Source organism: Lissotriton helveticus, chromosome 11 (assembly GCF_964261635.1).
Source record: "Lissotriton helveticus chromosome 11, aLisHel1.1, whole genome shotgun sequence".
NCBI lineage: Eukaryota > Metazoa > Chordata > Amphibia > Caudata > Salamandridae > Lissotriton > Lissotriton helveticus.
The window spans coordinates 222,788,949-222,802,827 of NC_136072.1; the positions used below are offsets into that span (position 1 = coordinate 222,788,949).

Sequence of the window (13,879 nt, forward strand, 5' to 3'; positions counted from 1 at the left end):
TTCTGTCTGGATGAATGTATTCGTTAACTGTTATTAATTGCCAGTTTAACCTATTGATATGGTGTTTACCGGTCAATTTTAACACTTGCAGCCAGTTTTCAACCACATCTAGTTCTTCTGTGGACCAGTCATATTTTACTGTTACGAAAAATTATAAACCTCCCCTTGGATGCTAGCCCTTTCAAGCATTTACTTTCATGGACCATCCACTTTTAGCCATTGGATTGAGATGTCATTCATGTCTTGGGTGTGTCCATTGGAGTATTCATCTCCCATCCAATCGTTTCATTTGTTAGGGTGTATCCTTCCACTGTAACTCGAATACCTTAATTGAGGTGCATTAGGGGCTACTTTACAAGTACAGCCCTCTGTGCCCGGTCCTGCTGGGTCCTCCTGTGTGTCTTGCTCTAATGTGCTAATACCACTAGACTTAGCACGTTAAACCCAGACCTGCTGGCTTTGCCAGTGACTGTTTTTCTTAATTGTTATTAAATGTCTTCCTTATCTTAACTTTGCAACATGTCTGCAGTAGAAGAATTTGAAGCAATTAGTGCACTGTTGGTATCCAGGTACCATGGCTTTGTCGATACCTGGCAATCGACAAAGCCATGGTACCTGGCTACCAACACTGCACTAATTGCTTCAAATTCTAATACTGTATTCAGAAGTTGAAACTCTTTTTATCTATAGGAAATTGAAGACCCTGTTTCCAGTTTGTTGAGAAGGTAGTCCTACAATCTGTGCGTGAGTAATGAAATGAGCAAAAAATGTTAAGCAATCTACCTACAATTTTAACATAATCCCAATGCAAGGCACTAAGAAGCATCACAACAAAAAGTCTATTTCTAAAAATGTCATTGTTAGAAACTGGGCCTCTGGTTGGTAGAGGTATGTACCCTGGCCAAGTAGGGACCACAGTCCTAGTCAGGGTAAGACAGATACACAACCTAAATTAAACAGTGCTCACCCTCTGGTAGCTTGGTGCAGAGAAGTCAGGCTTACCTTTAGAGGTAAGGGGCGCAACACAACAGTAACACTGGGTGTGACCACCACAAAAGACTCCACACCAGTTTAGAACAATACAAAATATTTATTTCAGTAAAACAAGACCACAATGAAAATAATCCAATCAGTAGAAGTCGAGATACAAATTTTTAAAGATTAAATCCCAAAACAGTGCTTAAAAGTGAAAAGCACCAGGAGGTTACTTGAGGTTGCGCTAGACCAGGGTAAATCCAAAGTTTAGGCTGACCGGGATGGAGGGCAGGCAAGCTGCAGGACCCACATAGGGCCCGCCGAAAAAGTACCCTGTACAGAGAAAGTATCGCGTCGAAGGCTTCACTGCATTGTTTCTGATCCATGCAGTCAGGTCAAGGCGTCAAAGTCGAGCTTCGCAGTCGATGTTGAAGGATCGGCACTGCATCGACGTCAAGCCTCGCAGTCAATGTGGAAGAATCGGTGCTGCGTCATCATTGAACCTTACAGTCCGGACTCGCATTGTCTTTGAATCAGCACTGCATCGGAGGACACTACGTCCATTCCAATTGGTGCAAAGGTGTCACTGTGTCACTTTTTGCAGAAAACAGCTGCAGAACCAAGTACTGAGGCCCAGGACACTTCAAAAAACAGGAGGCAAACCATCAAGCCCTTGGAGAAACTTGGGTTTAGAGAGCAGGTCCAGTCCCTATCATTTCCAGACAAGAAGCAACAGTTAGCAGGCCACTGCAGCAGAACAGGTAGCAAATTGGCAGTCCCTCCTACAGCACAGGAAGCAGCAGGCCAACACAGCAATGCAGGTAGCAAAGTGACAGTCCCTTCTACAGCATAGCTGCTCTTTTTCCAGGCAAAATGTCCTTGGTTCCACCAAAGTACTTATACGCAAATCTACCTTTGAATTGGGGGTGATATCAAAGAGGCCTTTGGAGCTCACAAAGTCCCTGCCTTTCCTGCTCTAGCTCCATGCTTACAAAAGGGGGTAATATAGCTATTTGTGTGGGAACAGGCACAGCACTATTCAGGCGCAAGTGTCATCTCCTCCCTTTCAATCTACCTCAGGAGGTTCCATCATCCTGGTGATATCCCATCCAAATGCAAATGTCACACCCCAGCTCCCTTTGTGTGACTGTTTAGAGCAGAGGTCTTCAAACTGTGGGCGGCCTCCTTGGAAGTCCATGGATCGTTTCCAAAGGGGGGGGGGGGGCGCAAATGCCACTGCAATTGCATGTAAATGAAGATGGCCTGGAATTGTGGCCTTATTCATTTGCTGCATTTCCAGGCTGTCTTCATTTACAAGCAGCCCTTGTAATGTGGATTAAAAAGATTGGCAACAGTTGTTCTGAGTGTCGTGAAGGTAGTTCACTGAGTGTCAAGAAATTGGCTAAAAAAAAAAGAACTAAATAGTATTTTTTCTTCCCTGTCAGCTAACTGCTTATAAAATAATGAGCAAACAGATTATTGAAAAATAAAATCAAGTTAATCTGACCCTTGGTAAATGTACTCTTTTATGGTTTGAAACTTCAGTTGGCATATACCATCACTGCAGATGTTTGTGAGTCTGAAACCTGAGCAACACATATTTGAATCCTAGTTACACTTTGGAGAATAGTGACCTTTGTAAGGATAGTGCTGCGAGGTCCCAGCCTGTGACAGAAAGCACTGTGAATATGTAAGTTATTATTTTAACTTTGCATTACACACAGTCTAACATAGGTTGCTGCAAAAGGATGTAGTGCTTGCCTTTAGGAAGGGACTTAAAACCTGGTTGTTTTGTCTTTAGTCTTGGGTTCTACTTTTCTTACTGTTTTTTTTTTCTCTGTTGTGTTATGTGTTAGCTGCTGACCTGTTGGTCTGAAAGCGCCGGGACACTCCTTTGGAGTATCTGAGCGCTATACAAAACTCCCCCATAACATAACAAAAACACTTTCCTACAAAATATAATTTTTCGTAATAAGAAATCAGACTGTACCTAATCCTAGTATTTTAGTATCTCCTATATTCCAAAGCTCATCTGATAACCCCCCTACATTACCTCTAAAAAAAAATATCTTTGTCACTATGAAGCATTAACAGGGCCACTGGAATTATGTGGCAAGAGAGGATCAAATTATGCAATAGGATTGATTAAATTATGCAAAGAGAGAAAATGTAAGTTATGCAATGTAATCCGGCACATTTTGTGGTAAGCTTTACTTCATTTTTTTTTTACATTTCTAGTCATGGTAACATATTTATTATACCCCATTAGTACCATTATAACACCCAAATACATCAATAAGCAACTGCAAGATGACCAATAAACCTTTATGAAGGGCTTTCTACTGCTCCGGAACACATGTCGCCAGCCACATTTTAGGTAACTTTTGATCAGTTTGAACTAGAATCACATTTTATTTTTAAAATCTGAAGATTATGCAGCAGATGATGGAATATGTCGCAGATGCGGTAAATCTAGAACTATGCAGAAAACACTGCTGCCTCAGAAACTCATATTTCCAGTGGCCCTGGCTTTAAGTGACTCAATCAATTAATGGCTGGTAAGAGGACGACCTTGAAGATGGGGAACCAGGTCTGAGTTTTGGTGCGAGGCTCAAGCATCCTGTGATTCTGGGCAAATCACGTCATCTCCCTGCGCCTGAAAAAAAATCAACGTGTTCTTCTGTAATGCAACTGGTGCTCATGCAAAGCACTCTGATACCTTCAGGTCAAATTCGCGCTATATTAAAATGCAAAAAAAAAAAAAACTTGTGTGTTCTTTAACTGTCTGCACTACCACCCCACCCTAGCTTTCAAGCAGAGGCACCTTAAAGTTGGCATTCACCATTCGGGGCAGTTGTTTTTGTAAAAGATGCATCCAGGAGCTAGCAAGGAGGAAGTCAGCAGGGTTCTATTCAGATGCAGAGCTCTGATGCTCTTGACCCATAGGGCCACAGAGTAATGGTCCAGGAGAAAGAGGAAAATAGTGATTTTCCTAAATATAGTCAAAGAGATGGCCCAGAAGAGGAAGAACTGTGTGTCAGCTTCATTTTTATGGTTACAAGTGGCCAGAGACTGCTTCCTCAGAGAGATACCCCAGGGAAGAGGACGATATAAGGGAGCCCTTTTTTATATATATAAAAAGGGCCATCCATTAGTGCAGCAGGTAATGTTGTATGGTGTGTAAATGGCCACTGCTGCTCAAATATTGCTGTCTTACAATGAAGTGGAGTAGCTGCCGATTTTACTTGCTAGCTTTAGAACCCAGGTTAAACTTGCCAATTTTTAACATAAAGGGACAGAAAGAATCGTTGGACTGCAGGTACAGTGGCACCAGGAACCAGAGGTATGAGGCGCCAGCTAAACCTTAATTATGGCTGTTTACTATCCTTCTGTGAGAGGGCGGTAGGAAGCACAGAGTCTTTGCTTGGCGTTAACAAGTGCTTTATTGGGCGTATTACAAGCTTTTTGTAAGGAATGGGTCTATAGTAGGGTAGGGGGGTCCGAAGTCCTCTGGGAAGGATTCCTGTCCCGCGGCAGGGTCCGTCCTCTCCTTTTGCACTCCAGTGCAGTGCCGTCAGGTCGAGGGTCCGGGTAGGGGATGCGTGTAGGGAAAAACAAAACAAAAAACAGGGCTTCGTTTCAATATAGCATTCAAATGCTCAATCAGTGCTGAGGGGAGGGTCAGTGAAGGAACACTCGGTGCATAACACTTCTATCTAAGTGAGGGCTGTGCTCGGGCGGGGTTACTGGGAGGATAGGAACCGGTTCTCTAGCTCATGGGTCTTCCCCTTCGGCCCGCCCAGCCCGTGAAGCGTTCGCGTACCTGTGCTAGCCACGCTCTTACTCCTAGAGCATGGCTGGGCGACTCGTAGGGACGTTGGCCTCCAGGTTTCGGTGCGTTGTCACACTCCCTTATTCCTCCGAACTCTGGCTCAGTCTGTCTGCTTCCCGCGTTCTCGCCTACTCCGTCTCCTCCGGTGTACTCACACACCGCTTTCTGCTGACTTCCTGGATTTGATGGCCCGGCTCCTTCAACGTCATCAGTTAGGGCGGGGCTTGAGGATATTTCTCCCCAGTTAAAGAAACAGTGCCCTTTATCGCTGCCTCGGAAAAGAGCATAAATCCTGGGTCAGTCCATTCGTCCTGTTGCTGCAGAGAAAAGGGTGGGAAGGGGTTTTCAGGACATTCAGGAATACAGTTCTGTGTCCCGCTTACGATCAGTCCACCCTTGTCACACCTTCCTTCTTAGCATTAGGACCCACTGCACACTTGCCAGTGTTGATTTGGGCCTCAGAGCAATACCCCACAGGAGGGAGAAAATTAAAGCATTGGAGACACCTTTGTTTGGCCTCAGAGAGATGCTGGAGAAGGGTGTGTGGCTAGACGGGAGTCTGTTTTTAACCAAGGGCAGAAGATACTGCCCTCTTTGCAAGGCAGTTGCTAACATTAGTGATGCAGGTGAGTAGCACTGAGGCCATGGGTTCAGAGGGGCCTAGCCCATCACAGCTATGATGGTCTCACTTTAAAAAAGGTGCTTGGGAGCTTATTTTCCTTACTAACATTACGACCAAGGGCACCATTGTAGATAAAGGAAAACACCATGTGGGAGTTCTTTTTTTCTGAAAGGGACAGAGGGCTGTTTGAAGTTTAAAGTGATGGTACGGCACAGTGGCGAAAGGAAATAAGAGGCAAAGGAGATAGCCTGCTACTCAGGCCGGAAGTTATCATTAGTGCAGCAAGTGTAGTTACATTGGGATCCAGGAGTGCAAAATTACAGGGGGCAGTATTTTTGATTTAATAACTGTTTTTGTTTGATTCATTTGCTGTTTATAAGTCTCATATTTAGTGTGATTTATGAGCTATAGAAAAAGCACTCCTTAAATGATCTCATAAGCCAGGCCCCCATCCGCTCAGCTCTTTCCCTCCTGCTCACTTAATCCTTGCTGTAAATATTTGGAGGGGGGGGCTGAAATTAAAACATTTTAGTTGGAGGAGCTCAGAGCAAAAAGTTTTAAGACCTCTGGTCTAGGGAGAATGCCCAAAGCCCAGCTGTCACACAACCCAGACATGTATTCAAAGACAGGTAGAGGCACAGAATGGTTAAACAAAAAAAACGCCAACTTTCTAAACGTGGCATTTTCAGACTTACATTCTAAAATCCGACTTAACCATCAGTTGTAATGTTAAATTGTGAGTCCAAAGTCCTCACTCTCCAAATCACTATCTTTTCTCAATTGGAAATTACACTTAAAATATGTTTTAAGGCAATCCCAATGTTAACCTATGGAAAATATAGACCTAGTGGTAGTGAAAGATGAATTTAGCAGTGTGTCACTACTAGGACATCTAAAACTCAAAAGTACATGTCCTACCTTTTAAATACAGTGTACCCTGCCCATAGCCCTGCCTAATGCCTACCTTAGGGGTGACTTGCATGTAATAACAGGGAAGGTTTGGGACAGGCAAGTAGGTTAACTTGATAATCAACTGGTGGGGAGGAGGAATTACTGTCCATTCAGTTCCCCGTTTTGATATTCAAATAATCATATGGAAGAATGGACATTTGTAGCTTCATAACCATTGGTTAGAATGGATCACCCTCATAATTGCTATGTTTTTAGATTGTGGTGTATATCTATTCTCCGCCCCACATTAGCGTTACGGCATTGTCATTGGATGTCCAGTCATGCTATATGCCAGCCTCATCCAGAGGCAACCTCTGGTTTTGATAGCAGTGTCCAGAGAATGAGGGGCACCCCCAGAGAAAGAGGTGGAAAAGTTAAGAACATTTTAAAAAAACAGAGTCTCTCCAAGCTAAACTTTAATATAAAAAGGTGGGGCTCTGTTATTAAAAACTTAATGGTGGGTACAATTGCAGATCAAGTTACTGGACCTTATTATGCCACTTAATTACTACTGTCAACATGTTTCTGCTCCTTAGTGCCCAGCCGGGTCTGTAGAGCATTTGTCGGGACAAACAAACAAGGAATTACTTACACTACTTGTGCAGTATTAATAAGTGTCTTGTTCAAAACACTTAATTTCTAGCTCTCTCTCAATTCCTGTATTGAGAGGATTTCGTACTTCAGCAGGGAGCGGGGCTACTTTATAGCGCCGAGCCGCGGGTGGCGAAAATTGCTGTGTCTAGTGCTGACTCAGTAGGTTAACTTACCAGGTTAAAATTGCAGTTTAAACTGCACACACAAGCTCTGCAGTGGCAGACTTGAGCCATGTTTAAAGTCCTACTGAAGTGGGTAGCACAATCAGTGCTGCAGGCCCACTAGTAACATTTAATGTACAGGCCCTGGGCCCATGTAAGGGACTTTACTAGGGACTTGTTAGTAAATAAATTGCCAATTGTGGACAGGCCAATGTTACCACATTTTAAAGAGAGAGCACATGCACATTAGCACTGGTTAGCCGTGGTAAAGTGCCCAGAGTCCTAAAGCCAACAAAAACGAGGACACAAAAAAGGGAGGAGGAAGGTATACATTTGGGGGTGACCCTGCAGAAAGGGCCAGGTCCAACAGTCATACACATGTTAATAATGTTAATTATGAGGTCTTGGTCTATGGCACATTTTTCACATAAGCAAACCTTGATTAAAATGTATCCAATGGGCAGTCCTTTGGATTGCTACCATACATCTGTAACCCCGAAAAAGAGAACTTTTGTGTGTAGACACAATAGCAAAGTCACCTGAAGAGCATCAGCATGAGCATTACTTGCTTCATATCACTTCCAATGAGTCTCACTTTTAAGTATTGTTTTTTTTACGCTGCTTTAGTTAGCTTCAGCCATTCCCAAGTAAGGTTTTTTACTTTACTTTTAGCTGCTGCTGTACCAACTATTAAAGGCCCAGAACCCGATTTATAGGCACAAGCCACAGGTGAGGGTCTATAACGCAGGTGAGGGCCTTTAACAACAGGTATAGAGTGAGGTGTAATGGCTATAAGTCTATTAGAATATTTCACCCACTAAGAATGTTCTAAATTAAAAAGGGAGAAACTTGAAGACCAACATTGGAGCTCCGGGCGTCTACCAGCCAATATAACCTGGAGCGACTCCATTGTCTACAATGGAGCTCTCAACATTCCAATGTTCTAATAAGTTGCTTATCTCTGATTTAGGAAAGTATTTGGCCAGTCTTTGAAGGGCAATCCAACTGCCATTACATCGGGGCCCTGTATGTTTCATAGTTCTTTATGCTGTTATTTCCCCATGTCTATTTATTTTGCTGGGTAGCAGGTAGATTATTTTAAAGTATAGGTGGCCAAAAAATAGGTTATGACTAAAGGAGATCGACAAGACAGAACCTGGCATCTGCCTATAACAGGGCAGTGAAATATCGAGAGAAGGCTGTTTGGAAAGATAAGAAAGAAGTTATCTTAAGTAAAAAAAAAGTGCCTCCTACCTGTCATAGGTGTGCTCAGGGGGAGTTGCTGTGAGAAGACTAAGAACCCAGACCTGAATATTTATGAATTATTTGATTCTATCCCGATGCCCTGACTCAAAAGCCAATAAATAATCTATGTATGCACACTTTTAGGTGATGTTAGAAGAGGGAGTACACAAATGCCCCAGATCACCAATCTACAGATGATAAGATTATAATCTGATGAAGGGGCAGACAATTTTGCAACAACAAATCCAAGTAGACAGGTAGGTGTTGCAAAACAAGAACAGGACAAGATTAAACAAAATACAGTCCTCAGGAAAACAGCAGGTGATTTTACAAGCACTCACCATGCTTTTGCCCAAACCACCAGTTGCCAAACTTCCCAAAGGGAAAAAAATCAAATTGTTACATTTGAGAAAGTGTCCCAATAACCTAGATTGTCTGATGATCAGGAGGCCACTCTATTGTCTCTTTGCACTCAGACATCTTGCAAAAAGCAGCCTGCCACTAAACTAATCCATTCACCATTGCTGACTGTACAGAGAATACACCCTAAGAGATGCTGGAGGTGCACTCGGAATGATACAGCGTATATGCCAGAGGTATAATACTTGGCAGAACCTTGACAGAGAGTAGAGAGCAATCTGTAAGTAAGGGAGTGATTTACAGTTGTTTACTGGCTTGCTGCAATGTAACCCTTCTCTAGTAGTATCAGTACATCTCAACAGGGTCGTAAAACCTTTAACATCACTTTGAAGCAGGGCTGCTGCACTAGCTGCTGCTCTAGTAAAGGACAGTAAAATGTCTTCTTGGTGGAGCTGATATATAGTATTAGTGGGATAGTATGTGCACTTCTCGGCTGGGTTTTATACGATTGGTGAGCCAGGACCACCATTCTTTATAAGAGTTGCCACACTAGTAATGGAGAGTATAATGTTTAGTTCAGGGCTGGTATGGGATGTTGCTGCTGTCCTTGTGCATCCCATGAATTCTGCGTTCCGTCTTCTGGCCACGACCCACACTTCAGTAGCAGGCTGGGTGCCGGCTTGCAACAGAGTAGGAGAACTGCAGGAGAGTCGTGCATTAGCGCCCCAGCATCAGAGAGTGTTCCCCATGCCCCCTGAGCTCTGCTAATAGCAGCAGCCAGCTGGGGGTTTTACAAACCTGAGAGTAATATTGCTTTTTCCCTGCCCTGATTTCACAAGTGGTGGTGAGATAGTGTCTGCTCATACAGTGTGAGACCAGCCCTGCCTTGACTTCAAGGCTCAACTGGGCTTCTGTTGATGGAGAGGCGGTGAAAGCGTTGGTATTCTCTTTGGCAGGAGGGCATATGGAGGCTGAACAAGCAACTTGTTGATGCTAGAAGAGATAAGCTTGAATCTTGATGTGTTGGTCTTCTGTGCTGGGCTATTGCATTTGGAACAGCAAAAGTTATCATGGAGGTGTGTGGAGTGTGTACTTCTTAAACCTGTCACTCACACCTGATCAGTATTTGATGAAGGAGGTGTGTTATTATACACCAGTGTAACTTTGATTCTAACTCCAAGGAAATTTCTGGCCTAGAGGACAGGTGATTGGAATTTGGAGAGTTGCGTGTGAACGTGTGAATTTTGGAAATTACTGCAAAGAAAGGAGGTAAACCTCCTTAATGAGACAAGTACCCCCAGGCACCAGTGACATGAATCCCCAATTTAACAATGCCAGCTATGCTACCTAAGACATTAAAAACATCAAAACAGCCTTGGTAGCATATAGAAGGTTACCCTGGAGTATATTGAAGCAGCAGTGGCTTCAGTAACAGGACCTGTGAGAAAGGGCAGGGAAGGCTTCACTGACACCAGAATTATAGTCTCAACCTTGCCTAGTGGAATCCATAATCCCAGGTCTTCATCGACCGCCGAAGTATAGGATGCCAGAATGCATGAAGACGAAGCCGTGGCGTGAATGCTGGTATTGACAGAGAGTCTGCAGCCCTGACAGATAAGATAGCCAAAGAAATACCTCTAACAGGAGTAACGGACCTCCGAACAGAAGCCTGTACAGTATCACATTGAAAACAGACAGATAAAGAGAACAAGAGAGACATCACCACCAAGATTGAGAGGCGTTTCAGAGCCTTACAGTCTGTAGACTACAATCGGCAGCAGTGTCCTACATAAGGAAATTACATCAGCCCTGAGGAAGACCTTCTTTTAATCACCCAGGTCCAAACTAGGTCGAAATGCATCGGCACATCGTCCACTCACCTTCCCATCGCACAAGGCCAAGAGCATCGCCATAGCCTAAGCAAAGAAAATGTTCAGAAACAATCGGGTTAACCAACTAATAGTGGTGTAAACACCGATAAGTCTTTTAAAAGATCTCTCTGACCTACACCCCCTTTTCTTGGACCACACACAAGACAGTATCGAAGATAAGTAGTTAACATCCTGGTACATGAGTAGAATGTAGTAGGACCTTTTGATTTTTTCAAATGATTTGGTATTAGACCAATGTTTTCTGATTCATGCACTGTATATAATTATTTCACTTTCTTGTATTGAAGTATTAATATGCAAAAGGCAAATGCATGTATTGTGTTTGAAGCACATATACCGTAAACAGAAGAAAAATGAAATATTCATTAAGTAAAAAGCATTTTCTAATGAATGTTTGGAGTAGATATTGATTATTTGTGTAAATAGATGAATTTTCGATTTGCTTGCTGACCCACTAAATAGAAAGGCTACAAGTAATTCTGTTCATTAGTTGAACCCAATAGTAGGGAAGAGTCTCTCCCTTCATTTGAAAGAAAATGTTGGTACTTAAAAAAGTCCTGTTTATCCAATCCAAACCTATCTCTCAAATCTGAAAATAACACAAACCCCTCCGAATTTCTAACATCCCCTAACTGAACAACCCCCTTTATCACCCATCTTTCCATTGTCGTGTCCCCAAATATCTCAGCTGGGAAAGATCTATTTTTAAACAACCTTGTGTACCTGTTAAATCTCCCTATGCCCAACTTTTTCATAAATGCACTCCACACCTTGATACCCGCCTCGACTGTCTTAAACCTGGTTCTTTTGTAGTATCCATATTCTACGCATTTTAAAAAACAGTTTTCCACATCCTCTCCCAATACAGCTGCGTAAATTCTAGAGGAACAATCTGTTATTCTTTGATCTACTCCGCCCCCTCCTATCAGCCCTTGCAAATACTGGATTGAAGCAGCCCAATAGTATAATCTAAAATCCGGTGCCCCCCATCCACCTCTTTCTCTTGGTAGTGTCATATACCTATATGCCCTGCGAGTTTTGCCCTGCGCCCAACTGAATCTATTAAGGACACCTTCCAATGTATTGAACCATCTTCCTTCGAAAAAAAGGGGGATTGCCCTAAAGTAGTACAAAAATGTAGGCAATATAAGCATCTTGAATATATTTGTGCACCTCACTATAGAGAGATGGAGGTTATTCCACCGATCTAAAGCCGACTTTACACTAACCATTAAGGGAGCCATGTTATTCTGCACAACCATTTCCACATCAGCTGATATTGCCACTCCCAGGTATACTGCTGACTCAACAACTCTTGGATCTCTACCCTCTTGTACATACTGATTGCAGATTATCTGGGTCTTGGATTTGTTCAGGCTGTAGCCAGAAACCTGACCAAAATTCTGAGCCTCCATCTCCACCTCCCTAATGGCACCCTCCGGACTAGGAGTTAAAATGGCTACATCATCTGCGTAAGCCAGTGTTTTTGCTTCGCAACCATTCAGGCTCATTCTGGGGATCCCTTGGTTCCCTTCCAGTTTACGCAAAAAGGGGTCTAGGTATAGCGCAAATAAAAGTGGGGATGATGGACAGCCTTGTCTAGTCCCTCTTTCTATTTTTACTACTGCTGAATACCCCCTATTGACCCTAATTCTAGCTGCTGGATTATTATATAAAGTCTGCATTGCTTTTATAAATCGCTCCGGACTTTTTTAAGTACCTCCAGAAAAGGAGCTTTCTAGGGAATAAACAGGGGGGGCAGGTCGGGTTTAACAGTATTGAGATCTTAGAGAATATAAGCTCAGGGGGGACCGCTCAATACGAAGTTTTTATGCCAGTTTGTTAGACACAAAGCAAGATGATATGGATAAGTATAGTGATAAATGGGCAGGAAAACTTGAGGGCGAGAGAGACTGGTTCCAGGACTCACTGGAGTTAGGACGGACAGTTCTCTGCTCTGCCTCATTACAATCGCAACATTATAAAACCGTCTATCTATTGTATTATACTCCGGCTAGGATAGCGAGCTGGGGCGGGACTACAGGCATTATCTGCCCCGCTGCAATTCAACAGAAGCAGACATAATACATATCTTTGCAACATGTCCACAGCTGAACACAATTTTAAGGGAAATAGAGAATTTTCTTGAGACTTCCTTAGGCATTAAGATAAGTCTCAGACCCGTACGCATTTTGTTAAGGGTAGTCCCTGAAGATAGTATCCCGCAGGGAGAGTTTATTTTTGTTGCCATGGCTGTGTATAGATTATGCATAGCCAGGGCTTGGCTGGATAAGAACCCCCTGTGCTTGCAAAATTGGTTGTCTAACCTGTTGGCAGCATACAATTTGGAAAAACCCATATATGCAAGAAAAGGCAAGAAAGGAAGGCAACAGGGGTTGCGAATTTGGGAACCTATTAGTAAATGGAGAGCGGGGATGGGGTAGGTGTCTGGATAAACGTGTAGGAAACGTTTAGGAAATGCTTGTAAGTAGGATTACGCTTGTGATACCGGGATTGTATGTATTTTTTATCTTTATTTTTGTAAATTTAAATAATGCAACGTTTATGTTTAATGTTTCACTTTCCTTTTGCGTTACAAATTATGGATTTGAAAATTGTACTGCTCTGTCTATAGTATGTGCTGAATGAAAAATAATAAATAAATAAAAAAAAAAATGAAAGAAAATGTTGAATCCTTGGTCCTAGAAGCAACCTGTTATATTTAATGTGTATTAGATTCCAGCCTCTAGCTTCCTCAATTGAATCAATCCCCGTGAATTTGAAGTCTATAAAAAGCTAGGTATTATATTTTTTCGGAGACCTAATTTCGGAGCATGATTGCATTGGCACTTGTCACAATGGCCCTCGCATTTTAGAAGTAGATCTTAAAGCAGCAGTGGTGGTAAAATGCCAGGATCTAAACATTTTAACTGCACTACAGCATTATAGTATAGGCGATAACTACGGTGACATCTCATGGAATTACTGAAAATGCTTTCTGTAAGCTGTTGGCTCAAGTATATCACTTCCATAAAGGTAGTTCGTTCTCTGGCAGAAGTGTTGTTACTGCTGGTAGTTAGTCATGAGTCATAGTTCTAAAAAAACTAATGGTTTCTCCCAATATTGGGCTTTGTCAACTGTACCACAAAATCAGGACTTGATATTTCATTTTTAAAACCCTCTTAACAGATTTTTCATTAATTAATAATCCTTTTGGGAGAAACCTTATATATGAAGATGCCGGAGT

At 42.6% G+C, this 13,879-nt stretch overlaps 1 protein-coding gene across 6 annotated transcripts in view; it reads left to right on the forward strand.

Annotated features, from left to right (window-relative positions):
* The window catches only part of PLCH1 (phospholipase C eta 1), a 942,696-nt gene that overhangs the window by 815,720 nt on the left and 113,097 nt on the right, over nucleotides 1-13,879 (forward strand). The window lies entirely within an intron of this gene.